Source organism: Balaenoptera musculus, chromosome 2, assembly GCF_009873245.2.
Source record: "Balaenoptera musculus isolate JJ_BM4_2016_0621 chromosome 2, mBalMus1.pri.v3, whole genome shotgun sequence".
NCBI classification, from domain to species: Eukaryota; Metazoa; Chordata; class Mammalia; order Artiodactyla; family Balaenopteridae; genus Balaenoptera; species Balaenoptera musculus.
In genome coordinates this window covers 163,565,202-163,581,055 of record NC_045786.1, presented here as the reverse complement: position 1 = coordinate 163,581,055, position 15,854 = coordinate 163,565,202, and the positions used below count along the sequence as shown (strand labels likewise).

General features: G+C 37.8%; 1 protein-coding gene across 2 annotated transcripts in view; it reads left to right on the top strand.

Moving 5' to 3' along the window:
• The first annotated feature begins 263 nt into the window (after nucleotides 1–263).
• Nucleotides 264–15,854, top strand: part of TC2N (tandem C2 domains, nuclear) — a 46,376-nt gene continuing 30,785 nt past the window's right edge. For both annotated transcript variants that reach the window (XM_036843950.1, XM_036843949.1), the window contains exon 1: nucleotides 264–329. The gene's annotated coding sequence lies outside the window, so the exon portion shown is untranslated. The remainder of the gene's footprint in view (nucleotides 330–15,854) is intronic.

Here is a 15,854-nt window from a genome sequence, read left to right as displayed (position 1 = left end):
GGGGAGGAGCCGAGGGCGCAGGCGCCTGGCGCTCAGGTACACTGACGGACGGCCCCTCCCCGTCCCGCCCCTCGGCTTGCACCTCCCGGCGGGCGGGGCGGACCTGGGGAGGGCGGGGCGGACCTGGGGAGGGCGGGGCGGACCTGGGGAGGGCGGGGCGGACCTGGGGAGGGCGGGGCGGACCTGGGGAGGGCGGGGCGGACCTGGGGAGGGCGGGGCGGGGGGGGGAAACCTGGAGAGGGGGCGGGGCCTCGGGGCGCGGCCGCGCGAGGTGACCGGATCGCTGTTCCCGCGGGCGGCAACGCCAGAACGCTCACTGCCTCGAGCAGGTAACTGGCCACCTCAGCGCGGTGTGAGGCGGGGACTCCCCGAGAGCGGCGCGTGGAGATCCCGGGGACACGGCGGGGGAGGGGGCCGGGGGGTAGGGGGCTCAGGTGTGGGGTCGCGGGTGCTTCCCCGGGCGAGCAGCGTGGCGCGGGCCTCGAGCAGTTGCTTCCCTACCCTCCCGGTGGGACTCGCGGACGGCAGAGTAGCCTCGTCGCCCCCAGCCTCGCGGGGCCGAGTCTCCTCAGCGACGCCTGCTCTCCGGAGGCCTGAGGGAGGTTTGGGGCCCCTCGACAGCCGCGATTTCCGAGGCCGGGAGGGCAGGGACTCGTTTTGTGGGAGCACGGTGGGATGTAGGTCCGCTGGGCTCACCGGTCGGCTCGTTGGGACCCGCGGGCCGGACGGAGGGGAGACCCCAGCCCCGGCGGGGCCGGCCGCGCGCCGTGCTCCCTGCCCTGGGCGCGCGCTTGCGACCGCCGGCCCCAGGTGGGCTCTGGCCTCTGGGTTAAGAAGAAAGCGAACGCATTTCCTTTGCCTGGAGAGTCTGATGAGAACCGGTTAGCGGATGGTTTTTATCTCTGAAGTTTCTGAAACTTTTTGAAGCGGCGAAGGGCTGGTAAACATCACTTTGTTTTGGTTTTTGCAAAACATGAATTATCTACCCAGCTAGGTTTTTAGATTCGGTTTGTATCTATCTCCTCCAATTTTTTTTTTCCTTCTTCTTTCTTTACTATGGTTTTCTTTAAATCAAGGAAGTACTGTGCGTGAATCGTGGGTATGTCGCACACAGGTGGACGTGCAGGTATAGGCAAGATAGATGCCAAGCCAAAAACATTGATTCCTTTAGAGTGCTTAAAATACAGCATGTAAAAGGATTGCTTTCGTATTTAAAATATACTGATCCAGGTAGGCAGTTAATAGAGGTGTTTTCCCTGACTGATACTGTTATAAATAGCCTGGAAATATTAAGAGTTAATAGCAACACCACCGCCTACTTAACCAACTTAATATTTCCATATGGAACTTTATCATGGCTAAAAATTGCTCTTTCTGGAAGGAGAGATTTATATTGCTTGCCTCTGAGAGCTGGGATTCGAGGAGATTTGGTTTTTTATCATATATTTTGTATTTTGTGGTTTTTGCTAATGACTTTGAGTGTCTTCATAACTGGAAGAAAAAGCCTTCATAAAAATTTGCTTTTTTTTTTAACCCTTGAAGAAGAAACAATTTTAAGTTCCTCTTGCATTTTATTGGCTCCACTTGAGTTGTAATTGTGTATTCACAAATAAAACTAACAAATTGAGGGGCTAATTCAGGTTGAGAAAAAATGAGTTTGTGATTCTTGTAGGACATCTGGCTGAGCTGCCTAGTTGGCAGTTAGATATGTTGGTAGCGGGATTTTCTGAAGTCAGGATCAGAGTTGTGAATGTTGGAACCACCCATGGATTTGTGATAGTTAATCTTGTGAGAGTGGAAGAAAACATTCCAGTAAGTAGAGTAAGAAAAGAGGAAGACCAAGGATGGAAAACAGCAGGACTTAAATGATGGGTAGAGACAGCCAAGGAGACCAAGGCAGAACCTTCAGGAAAGAAGGAAGCAAACTAATAGACAATGGTGTCCTAGAAGCCAGGAGACGGAAGAGTTTTCATAAGGATAGAAATCTGTTTTAGGGTCAAATGAATCAGAGGAATCAGGAAGATTGGGGCTGATAAAGTGCCTGTTGGTTTTGGTAGTTAGGAGTATGTCATTGAACTCAACAAACATAATTTAAGTAAAATGATAAGGTTGGAAGCCAAATTTGAAGGACTTTGAGGAGTAAATAGAGGATGAAGAAATAAAGATAGTCAGTGTAGAATCCTTATTTTGAGACACAAAGATTTGAAGGAGGAGTGATAGGGTGGTAGAGTGATAGGGGAGTTTATAGTCAGATTGGAAAGAATATAAGGCCAATAGAATACTTTTATGTTAAAGTGCATCACCCAGCATGGGAAGCTGACTGCAAGTTGCTGCGCATATTGACAAAACTATAAGTGTTTAATCTCCCCAATTCAAATTATGAACACTATTTTAGTGGTATTTTGGTCTGTTGGGTTCAGGTGTTTTTATCAGTGTCAAAGTCACACTTTAACAAACTGTTGGATTGTATTTCACCTGAGTTCCAGTACTTGGATACTTCCAACTTACTTTTGTCATGTGATTTTTCTAGTGTGTATCTCAATGACTCTTCTAAAAATCTTATGTAGGTATCAGATATTTTGGCTAAATCAGAATTCATGAGGCATACATCAGTTAGGGCCTTTGCTTCAATTATTATTATGCATTTAAGGGAAAATGCTCTTAGATGAAAAGTTCTTTATGAGTTTCACTCCAGAGTTTAATTTTTGTTGTTGCTCAGGCAGTAGTTTTATGTGTATGTTCCTTAGGATATGAAAAGAATGGCTAAAAATGGAAAAGGCAAACAGTCAAGTGTTGATAAGGATGTGGAACAACTGGAACTCTTGTACTCTGCTGGTAAAAGTGTAAACTGGTGGCAGTATGTACTAAAGTGAAACATATGAATAAATTATGCCCAGACTATACCTGAAAAAATTCTAGAAACTGCAAACTAAAGTAACAGAAGACAGATAAGTGGTTACCTGAGGCGGGGAGTGGCAAGGGAAAGAAAAGGGGGATGGATTCAAAGGGGGTATGAGGAAACTTTTAGGGATGGTGGATGTATTCATTGGTATATTAGTTTTCTTGATTGTGAAGATGCTTTCACCACTGTATACATATGTCTGACTCATGTAATTGTACATTTTAAATATGTGCAATTCACTGTAAGTCAATACCTCAATAAAGCTGTAAAAAAAAAAAAGAGTAAATAAAAGTAGAGAGTAAAATGTGAATTCCCTGGCGGTCCAGTGGTTAGGACTCCACACTTCCACTACAGGGGGCATGGGTTCGATCCCTGGTCTGGGAACTAAGACGCTGCACGGTCGAGGCCAAAACCAAAACCAAACCAATACAAAATAGAGAGTAGAAGAAGACATACCATTTAAGTATATTTATTTCTTTTAAGTATTATAGTTATTTCAGGATGATGGGGTTATTGATAATTTTAATTTTCTTCCTATAGTTTTATGTATTTTTCATATTTTCTACCACAACATGTATTTGCTTAATTTTTATTTTTAATTTTTTAAAATTTATTTTTTTAACTTTTTATTTTATATTGGAGTATAGTTGATTAACAATATTGTGATAGTTTCAGAGTGATTCAGTTATACGTGTATCTATTCTTATTCAAATTCTTTTCCCATCTAGGTTGTTACTGTGTTTGGTTAATTTTTAAGTGAAAAATTATTTCATATGTGCAGAATAGTACCTTTGACACGTCTACAGATTTAGAGAATACAAATAAAATAAATGCCCGGTACCTATATCATGCATTAGAAATAATACATAATATTTTTGAAGCCCTAATTATATCTTTCTCCCTGATTGTGTCTTTCTCTTTCCATGTTCCTTGATTTTCTGTAGAGTTTTACTACATACATAGGTATTCATAAGTAATGTAGTGTTTAGTTTTGTTTATTCCTTGACTGTTTTGGGGCACAAATTATATTTATGAGATTCATCTGTGTTGCTGTGTTCATTTGCTTTTTTTGCTATTCTGTTATATGAATTTACAGCTGTTTATCCATCCTCCTGTTAATGGATATTTAGGGTGTTTTCAGTCTTCTTTTTTTAAATTTAGTTTTACTTTTTGCCATTGAAAGCTGTTTTGTTATTACTGTCCAATCTGTGTTTCTCTGTGTCCATGTACAAGAATTTCCTATGTTTTTTGGCTAGGAGTAGAGTTGTGGATCTTCAGTTTTGCTAGGTAACGCTGAATTGCTTTGTAAAGTGGTTGTACCAGTTTATATTATCACAAGCAGCGTATAAGTGTTCACTTTGTTCCCTTTCTCAACAACATTTGAGATATTTGTACATTTGTAATTATCTGAATTTTTTCTTTTCAACAATCTGGTAGATGAGAAATGGTAGGGTTTAATTTACATTTCTTTAATTACTGATGATGTTGAATCTTTCATAGTTCCTATTCAGTGGGATGGCTGTTTATATTTTTTGCCCATTCTTAATTTTTTTGTCTTTTTGAAATTGATTTCTAGAAAAAAAAAATATATATATATTTTTTCTGGGTACTAATCCCTTGTCAATTATGCATGTGACAAATATCTTTTTCCCAGTAAGTAGCTTGTCTTTCACTTTCTTTATAGTGGTTTTTGATAGACCCATTCTGTAGTTTAATGTAGTTGAATATGTCAGCCTTTTCCTTATGGTTTGTTCTTTTGACATCTTGTTTAACAAATCTTTCCCTTCCCTGAGGTCATAAAGATATAGTCTGATATTTTCTTCTAAAAGCTTTAAAATGTTGCCTTTCATATTTGTGTCCTTAGTCCATGTGAAATTGATTTTTGTGTGGTGTGAAGTGGGGATCCAGTTTCATTTTTTTTTTTCATATAGGTTGTCAGTTTTTCTCAGCATAGTTTATTGAATATTCTGTTTTTCCTCTCAGTAATCTATAAGTATCATATATCAAGTTTCCATACATATGTTCATATGTTTCTGGGCTGTCCTTTCTTTGGTCTCTTTGTGTATCCTTGCTGCAATCTTACTTTTACTTTAGTTGTAAAAGAGCCTCCATACCTAAGAGACAGGTCACCCACCCATGCTTCTTTTAAAACTCAAATTAAAGTTTAATTTTTTTCTAAAGTAAACTTTTCATCTTAGTATACAGGAGTATGTTATCTAAGTCTTAAATATCTACTGTATTCATCCGAGGTCACAAGTACTTCTTCTTTTTTTTTTTTATTAATTAATTAATTTATTTTTGATCTTCGTTTCTCTGCGAGGGCTTTCTCTAGTTGTGGCGAGCGGGGGCCACTCTTCATGGTGGTGCACGGGCCTCTCACTGTCACGGCCTCTCTCGTTGCGGAGCACAGGCTCCAGACGCGCAGGCTCAGTAGTTGTGGCTCACGGGCCTAGTTGCTCCGCGGCATGTGGGATCTTCCCAGACCAGGGCTCGAACCCATGTCCCCTGCATTGGCAGGCAGATTCTCAACGACTGCGCCACCAGGGAAGCCCCACAAGTACGTCTGAAGCTACTTTATTGTGGTTTATATTAGGCTGTCTTTAGTTTTTGCAAATCCTGTCCTAACTCACTAGAGTTAACTTTAACTTGAAAAGTAAATATTGGATTTGCACTTTTGGAATATAGTTAAGACATTTGGAAAAACCTTCACACTGACTATAGCTGTATTTAAAAAAAGAATAGCTGTATTTAAAAAAATTTTTAAGGTACTTAGGATTTAATATGTCAAAATCTAAGAGAAAGCTGAAAATCTGAGAGACTATAGGAGCCCTTAAGTCTTATTTGCTTTGAGGGTATTTGCTAAACTCAGGGAACTTGATTGGATTTGAATAAGAATCTGGTAGATTTGTAGGACCAGAGGTATAGTTAGAAGTCAGCCCAGGGCTCATTCAAGGTTAGCTAACAAGAGACTTTCTGCCCATAATTCTGGGATCCCAAAGGTCTCTGACGTCATGGAACGGATGAAAACTTAACCTTCTTCAGGGATCTGCAAGGAAAATTGTCTTGAGGCCAAGTAAAGCAGAAGGGAAAAAAAACCTGTCCTTGGGCAGTCGTAACTACCAGATCATGAGGGAAGTACACATCACCTTGGTGGTCTAAAAAAATTTCAAGATGTGAATTTTAACAAAATCTTTTATTTTTTAGATATAATTCATATGCCATAAAATTCACTCTTGAGAGTGTATAATTCAGTGGGTTTTCATATGTTCATAAAGTTGTACAACCATCATCACTATTTAATTCCAGAACATTTTTATTACCCCCAGAAAAAAAACCTTATACCCATTCACAGTCATTCCCCATTTCCCCTTTTTCCCTCAACCCCTGGCAAACTCTAATCTACTTTTGTCTGTATGATTTGCTTATTTTGAGCATTTCATATGAATGAAATCATACAATATGTCTTTTGTGTCTTATTTCACTTAGCATAATCTTTTCAAGGATTATTCATGTTTACCATGAATCAGTACTTCATTCTTTTTAATGGCTGAATAATATTCCATTGTATGGTTAATACCACGTTTTGTTTTCCCATTCCTTAGTTGATGGTTATATCCACTTTTTGGCTATTACGAATAATGCTGCTATGAACATTTGCATACAGGTTTTTGTGTGGAAATGTATTTTCCATTTTCATAGGAAATATATTTTCATTCTCCATTTACCTACAAATGGAATTGCTGGGTCATATGGTAATTCTGTGTTTGTTTTGAGGAACTGCCAAACTGTTTTCCAAAGCAGCTACACCAGTTTTCATTCCTACCAGCAATGTATGAGGGTTCTAGTTTCTCCATCCTCATCAACATTTATTTTTGTCTGTCTTTTTGATTATAGCTATCCTACTGTGGGTGGAGTGGTATCTCATTGAGGTTTTGATTTGTATTTCCCTAATAACTGATGCTGTTGAGCGCCTTTTCGTGTCTTTATTGGCCAATTGTCTATTTTTTTGGGGGGGGGAGGGGAAATGTCTGTTTGCATCCTTTGCTCATTTTTAAATTGGGTTATATGTCAAGGAATGAATTTAAAATGATATAGTAAACAAAGGCAAATATTCTCTGTAGGAGTTTACTTTCATCTTTGGCTTAAAAAAAGTCCTACCAGTAAAGTTTTGAGGTCAATGGATAATTTGTCAAAGATAACCAAGTGCACAAGGAAATAAGACAACCTGAACAAGAATCAGCAGAAACAATAGACATTTAGAAGAAAACTTGCAAAGGCCTATATATTGTAATTACTAGTTATTATTAAAATAACCATGATGGGCTCTATTTAAGTAAGTAAAAGGCACATTTGAAAATATATGCAGGGAGCAGGAGTCTGAAAAGTGACAGAGGTACAAAGCTGGTTGAAAAGAGGAACTGAATGTAATTTCTATTAATGAAAAATGCAGTAATAAAAACTCAAAACTCATTTGTTAAGTTTAACCACAGATAAGGCAATTAGGCAAACCCCAAGGGAGAATGAATTAACTGGAATATAGATCAGAATAAATCATTCAGAATACAGCTCAAAGATACAGAAATGGAAAATATAAAAGAAATGAAGATACATGAAAATTAGAATGATCAGAATGAGAAGTTATAGTGAGAAAGTCTAGTAAGTGGAGTTCCTGAAAGAAAAGAGATAGAGAATCGGCAAAAGCAATATTTAAAGAGATAATGAATGAGAATTTTTTAGTACTGGAAAATCTACCAGTACAGGTGGAAAGACACTAATCACAGATTGGTTATTCAGGTATACCACAATTTGTTTATTCACCTGTTGATGGACATTTGATAGTTTCTGGCTTTTGGCTTTTGCAAATAGAGTTGCTATGAACACTAATGCACCAGTCTTTGTATGGACATAAGATTTCTTTTTTCTTGAGTAAATACCTGGGAATGAAATGTCTGGATCATAGGGTAGGTGTATGTTTAACTTAAACTGCCAAACTATTTTATATTCCCACCAGTTGAATATGAGAGTTCTACTTGTTCTACATGCTTGTAAACACTTGGAATGGTCAGTCTTTGCAATTTCATCATTTCTAATAAGTGTGTAGTATTATCTCATTGTAGTTTAAATTTGCATTTCCTTAATGAATAATGGTTTTGAATATGTTTTTATGTACTTTTTATGTACATTTTTTGCCACTTGGAGAAGTGTCTGTTCAAATCCTTTTTAAATTGTGTTATTTTTCTTTTTATTATTGAGTTGTAATAGTTTTTTTATATTCTGGATATAAGCCCCTTATTGGATGTATGATTTGCACATATTTTCTCCCATACTCTAAGTTGTCTTTTCACTTTTTTTTTTTTAATTTAAAAAAATTTTTTTAATTTATTTTTTGGCTGCGTTGGGTCTTGGTTGCTGCACGCAGGCTTTCTCTAGTTTCGGCAAGCGGGGCCTACTGTTCATTGCGGTGCACGGGCTTAGTTGCTCCGCGGCATGTGGGATCTTCCCAGACCAGGGCTCACCCTTGCATTGGCAGGCGGATTCTTAACCACTCTGCTACCAGGGAAGCCCGATGGTGTCTTTTGAAGCACAACATTTTTACTTTTGATTAAGTCTAATATATCAAATTTTTCTTTCTTTTTAATAAATTTATTTTATTTATTTATTTTTGGCTGTGTTGGGTCTTCATTGCTGTGCACGGGCTTTCTCTAGTTGTAACGAGCAGAGGCTCCTCTTCGTTGTGGTGCGCGGGCTTCTCCTTGCGGTGGCTTCTCTTGTTGCGGAGCATGGGCTCTAGGCGCAGGGGCTTCAGTAGTTGCAGCATGCGGGCTCAGTAGTTGTGGCTCGTGGGCTTAGTTGCTCCACAGCATGTGGGATCTTCCCGGACCAGGGCTCAAACCTGTGCCCCCTGCATTGGCAGGAGGATTCTCAGTCACTGCACCACCAGGGAAGCCCTCAAATTTTTCTTTCATTGCTTGCGCTTTTGGTGTCTTATCTAAGAAATCATTGCCAAGTTCAAGAAGAATTACTCCTATGTTTTCTTCTAGCAATTTTGTAGTTTTAGCTCTTACATATAGATTTGGATCAATTTTTACTTAGTTTTTGTGTACAGTGTGAGATAGTTGTCCAAATTCTTTTTTTTTTTTTTTTTTTGCGTGTGGATATCAGTTGTCCCAGCATCCCTTGTTTGAAAAGACTGTTCGTTTCCCTTTAAAGTTTTTTGGCACCTTTGTAAAAATCAACTGACCATACATGTAAGGATTTATTTCTGGGTTCTCAATTTTATTGCATTGACCTATATGTCTGTCCTTATGCTGATACCAGTCTTGATTACTGTAGCTTTGCAGTAAATTTTCAGGTCAGGAAGTATGACTTGCAACTTTGTTCTTCTTTTTCAAGATTGTTTTGGCTATTCTGTGTCTTTTGCATTTCCATGAGTTTTAGGATTACCTTATCAGTTTCTGTAAAGGAGCTGGAAGGGATTTTTATATGGATTGTGTTGAATCTGTAGACCAGTTTGGGGAGTATTGAAATCTTAACAATATTATGTCTTACAATCCATGACCATGGAACGTCTTTTCATTTATTGATGTCTCCTTTTTTTTTTTTTTTGAAGACTTTATTTTATTTTATTTTTTAAAATTTTCTTTATTTTTTTGGCTGTGTTGGATCTTAGTTGCAGCACACGGGATCTTCATTGAGGCATGCGGGATCTTTTTTGTTGCAGTGCGTGGGCTCCTTGTTGCAGTGCGCGGGCTTCTCTCTAGTTGTTGTGTGTGAGTTTTCTCTCTCTAGTTGTGGTGCATGGGCTCCAGGGCACATGGGCTCTGTAGTTGTGGCGCGTCGGTTCCAGAGTGTGTGGGCTCTGTAGTTTGCAGCACGCGGGCTCTCTAGTTGAGGTGTGTGAGTTCAGTAGTTGTGGTGTGTGGGCTTAGTTGCCCTGTGGCATGTGGGATCGAACCCACATCCCCTGCATTTTCCAGGTATCGAACCTGCATCCCCAGCATTGGAAGGTGGATTCTTTACCACTGGACCACCGGGGAAGTCCCTATTGATGTCTTCTTTAATATCTTTTAGTAATGTTTTGTAGTTTTCAGTGTACAAGTCTTGCATTTCTTTGTTAAAGTATTCCTAGGTATGTTAGGGTTGTTTTTTGTTTTGTTTTGTTATGTTTTTGCCTGTTATTATGAATGGAATGGATTTCTTAATTTCATTTTTAGGCTGTTCATTGTTAGTATAGAAACATAACTGATTTTGTGTATTGATCTTATATACTGCTACTGTACTCAACTTGTGTATTACTTCTAGTAGGTTTTTAGTGTATTCCTTTGACTCTTTTTATTTACAAGACCATGTTGGTCTGTAAATAGAGTTTTACACCTTCATTTCCAATATGGATGCCTTTTATATCTTTCTAGTCTAGTTGCCCTGGCTAGAATATCTATTACGTGTTGAACAGAAGTGGTGAGAGTGGATCCTTATCTTTTGCCTGGGTTGAGAGGGAAAGCATTCAGTCTTTTAGCAATTACTATGATGTTAGCAGTAGATTTTTCATAGATGCTCTTTATTATGTTGAGAAGATTCTCTTCTATTCCTAGTTTGCTCAGCTTTTTAAAATCATGAATGAGTGTTGGATTTTCAAATCTTTTTTTGGTATCTATTGAGATGATCATATAGTTTTTATCCCTTATTCTACAATATAATGTATTATGTGAATTGATTTTCAGATGTTAAACCAATGTTGCAATCCTGGGATAGATCTCACTTGTTTATGATATATAATTCTTTTTATAATTTTCTGGATTCAGTTTGCTAGTATTTTGTTGAGGATTTTTGTGTCTATATTCATGAAGAGTATTCATCCTTTTACTTTTAACTTATTTGTGTCTTTATATTTAAAGTATGTTTAAGTAGCATATACTTGGGCCATGCTTTTTTTTATCCAATCTAACAATCTCTAACTTTTTTTTTTTAATTTATTTATTTATTTATTTTTGGCTGTGTTGGGTCTTCGTTTCTGTGCGAGGGCTTTCTCTAGTTGTGGCAAGCGGGGGCCACTCTTCATCGCGGTGCACGGGCCTCTCACTATCGCAGCCTCTCTTGTTGCGGAGCACAGGCTCCAGACGCGCAGGCTCAGTAGTTGTGGCTCACAGGCCTAGTTGCTCCGCGACATGTGGGATCTTCCCAGACCAGGGCTCGAACCCGTGTCCCCTGCATTGGCAGGCAGATTCTCAACCACTGCGCCACCAGGGAAGCCCCAATCTCTAACTTTTAATTGGCATACGTAGAGCATTCACACTTAGTGTGGTTATTGATATGGTTAGGTTTAAATCAATCATCTTGCTTTTTTTCTGTTCATCCCATCTGTTCTTTGTTTACTCTTTCTTCTTTTTATGCTTTTATATCAATTGAGTATTTTAAAGGTATGATTCCATTTGATCTCCTTTGTTGGCTTATTAATTGCACCTCTGTTTTCTTACTTTAGTGGTTACTATAGAGTTTATAGTACACATTTTTAACTTCCCACAGTCTACCTTCAAATGGTGTTACATATACCGCATCACATCTTCTACAAGGACCTTACAATAGAATACTCTATTCTTCCCTGCTGGCCTTTGTGCTATTGATGTTATGCATTTTTTACATATGCTATAAACCCCACATCACCATGTTATTATTTTTGTCTAAGCATCAATAATCTTTTATAATAAATCTTACATATTTATCTGTGGTACTCTCAATTCTTTGTGTGTGGGTTTATATTTCATCTGGTATTATTCTTCTACCTGAAGGATGTCCTTGAACACTTCTTGTAGTATGGATCTGCTGGTGGTGCATTCATTCAATTTTTTATGTCCAAAAAACTCTTCTTGTCGCTTCCTTTTTTGAAAGATTTTCTTCAGGTATCAAATTAGATGTTGACAGTTTTTTGTTTTTTTTTTCCTTTCAATACTTTAAAGATTTTTGCTCCACTGTTTCCTTACTTGTATTGTTCCCAATGATAACTATGCTGGTATTATCACTGTTCCTATGTATATAACAGGTCTTTTTTTTCCAACTGCTTTTAAGATTTCCTCTTCATCACCGGTTTTGAGCCATGTTAATATGATGTGCCTTGGCATAGTTTTCTTCATACTTCCTGAGCTTAGTGTTTGTTGAGTTTCTTAGACCTGAGCTTTGTAGGTATCATATTTGGAAAATTTTAGTATTATTTCTTCAAATATTTTTCCTGCCTCCCCCCATCTTCATGAATTTCAATTACATGTATATTAGGCTGCTTGAAATTGTCCCATGGGTCACAGATGCTCTTTTCATTTTGTTTTTATTCTTTTTCTCTCTGTATTTCATTTTGGGTCTCTTATTACTGTACTTTATTGTTTCTTTTGCAATATCTAATCTGCTATTAATCCCATCCAGTGTATGTTCCATCTCAGACATTATAGTTTTCATCTTTAGAAGTTGGATTTGTGTCTTTTTTTGTATCTTCCAAGTTTCTATTTAACTTTTTGAACATATAGAATCACTTATAACTATTTTGATGTCCTTAACTGTTCATTTCATTGCTGTGTTGGTTTCAATAGATTGGTTTTTCTCCTCATAATTTTTTTCCCCTTCTTTGAATGTCTGGTAATTTTTTATTGGCTGCTACCAGACAATGTAAATTTTACCTTGCATGCTGTATATTTTTAGATTTCTGTAATTATTTTTTATTTTGGGCATAGTTAAGTTTCTTAGAAATAGTTTGATCCTTTTGAGTCTTGATTTTAAGATTTATTAGGTCAGACTAGTCTTTAGTTTAGGGCTATTTATTCCCCACCACTGAGGCAAGACTCTCTGAGTCCTCTACTCAATATCCTGTGTGAGGTTTTTCCAGTTTTGTTGGTGGGGACAGGCATTATTACTGACCTTGGTGAGTGTTGTTATGGTCTTTTAACCTTTTCTGGTGGTCTTCCCCCAGTCTTGTGTAGTTTTCTTGCATGCATTCTCTGATCAACACTCTGCTGAATACTTAAGTGGGACCCTCTACTGATGTCTATGCTTCTCTCTGTGTACACATCTCTACTCTCCAGTAATCCGTGCAAACTCTAGCTCCCTTATTCTTATTTATATAAACTTGTTTCCTTTTATGCATCCCTCTCCCATCTTCTCCAATTCATTTTGGATGACTCAAGGCCATCAGCTTTGAAAACTTTACCCCCAGAAGTAGTAATCATTTTTAACCAGTCCTCTCACATTCCCCTCATGATTAATGTTAAGTATTTGCAAGCTTACTGAGGTCAGAAATGTTGTTTGATGAGTATGTTAGGAGTTTTTATATAAGCTAGTTATTATACTTTGTTTCCTTATCTATCAACTACATATTTGCTGAGTTCCTGCTAAATGCCCAGCATCATACAAGGTTCTGAGTTTTAAGTAGAAAGTGAGTACAACATTGTTTCTGAAAAGTTTTTATTCTAGTAGGGGAGATAGAACAGGTGTCATGAAATGTCATGAAAAATGTAAAACTTTTTTTTTTTTAATTCACTAGATGTTTAAAGATGAGAGAAATTAGTATGATCTGGGTGGTCAGGGAATGCATCCTCTAAACTGAGACTGAAAAGGGCCTTTGAAAAATGTATAAATTTAAAAAACCCCAGAAATCAGTTACAAGGTATAATGGAAGAAAAGGTGCCATTTAGCCAAACATTTCATAGGCATACACTAAACAAGAAAAGTTCAAAATTTATGAGGAAAATTGTAAAAAAAACTCCCAAAGATACAAACATAAACTTGACTTGAACAAATTCTGAATAGGAAGACTCAACATCCTAAAGATGTCAGGTTTTTCTAAAATAATTTCTAAATGTAACATGATCCCAATAAAAATATCATCAGATTTTTTTCCTCCTAGGTCTGGACAGATTATAAAGTTTATTTGTAAGAACAGATAAGCAAGCATAGCTAGTAGAACTTGGAAATTGAAGAACAGTAAGGATGGGAGGCTAGCCCTGCTAGATAATGAAACATATTATAAGCCATAATAATTTTTAAAATGTGGTATTGGTTCAGGAATACAGATCAACTGAATAGAAGATGTAAAACCAAAACCCAATGGTGGGACTTCCCTGGTGGTGCAGTGATTAAGAATCCGCCTGCCAGTGCAGGGTACAGGGGTTCGATCCCTGGTCCCAGAAGATCCCACATGCCGTGGAGCAGATAAGCCTGTGCGCCACAACTACTGAGCCCATGTGCCACAACTACTGAGCCCATGCACCACAACTACTGCAGCCCACGCGCCTAGAGCCCGTGCCCCACAACAAGAGAAGCCACTGCAATGAGAAGTATGCACACCACAACGAAGAGTAGTCCCCGATCGCCGCAACTAGAGAAAGCCGGAGCACAGCAACGAAGACCCAACGCAGCCAAAAATAAAATAAATGAATTAATTTATTAAAAACCAAAACCAAAAACCCAATGGCATGTAGAAATTTAGTCTATAATAAAAGCAGCATCCTAAAATCAGTGAAGAAAATAGGAGTTTTTAATAAGTGGTGTTTGTGATACTGGGATAGTCAATTGAGAAAAGCTAGGATTGGATTCACTTCTCATACTGTACCAGGATGTACAGTATTCACACACATATATGTATGTATATGTGTATATATGCATATTTGTATATACAATACACACTCCCCCTCCTTTTTTGCATAGCAGAAAGCACCATCATCAAAGTAAATCAATTTCACTAGTAAAGTGAAAAGAGGATGACAAACTGGAATAATGTTTGCCGCTTCCATTATGGACATTGTATTAATCTCTCAAATATATAAAAATCCTCTAAAACTGAGGAAGAAAAGGACCAATAACTTTATAGAAAGATGGGCAAGAGATAATGAACAGTGAGTTCATAGAGACAAATACATATTAGCCTTTATATGAAAAGGTGCCCAACCTGATTTATAATAAGAGGTGCAAATTAAAACAGCACAAGATATAATTCCTTTCCTATCATATTGGCAAAAGTCCAGCACTTTGACAAATATTCTCTTGGTGATAGATACAGGTACTCTCATACATTGCTACTAGGAATGCAGAATGGTACAACTTTAGAGAGAAATTTAGCAATATTAAACAAAATTACACATATATTTACCTTTTGACCCAGTAGTCCTATCTCTAAGAATCTGTCTTACAGATATATACTGGGAAATATCTGAAAATATGTGTGTACAAAGTTACTGTGTCACTATTTCTAACAGCAAAAGACTGGAAACAATCCAAATTTTGATCTTGATTTGAAGAAAACAACTATAAAAAAATATTTCACCATAGGGGAAATTTGAACATTGGGTAGTTGATTATCTTAAACTTTTTAGATGTGATGATGTTATTACGGTTATGTTAAAAGAAAGTACCTTTTAGAAATACTTGACATTTACAACCCATTACAGTTACTGTTTATTTTGATGCTCAAATTGATCCGTGTTTAGCCAGTAGAACCCCTTGGATTTAACTCTTGAGTCCTTCAGCCACATCTTTTAGAGATAATTACTTAAATATTTATGAGTGAGATTATATGATTGGAATATTTTTCAAGATAATCTGAAGGACAGGGTTAGTAGAGAGATAAAGATGAATTAAGATTTGCCTTGAGTTGATCATTGTTTAGGTGGTAGGGGTTTTGTTATACTATTCTATCTTCTTTTGTATGCATTTGAAATTTCCCATGAAAAATGTACAGGTAGTAGGCATAAATGAAAAGAGTGCATTTGGAACAAAGTCATTGAAGCCAAGGTGGGCAATTGGCTTCTTAAACAATTTTATGTTCCTGGTAAATTTAAAACAGACTCTCTTTATTTCCACTATATCTTATTTGTGGTTTAGTTAGCTGGTGTGTGTGTGTGTGTGTGTGTGTGTGTGAGAGAGAGAGAGAGAGAGAGAGAGACAGAGACAGAGAAAGTTTAGAGAGAGAGAGACA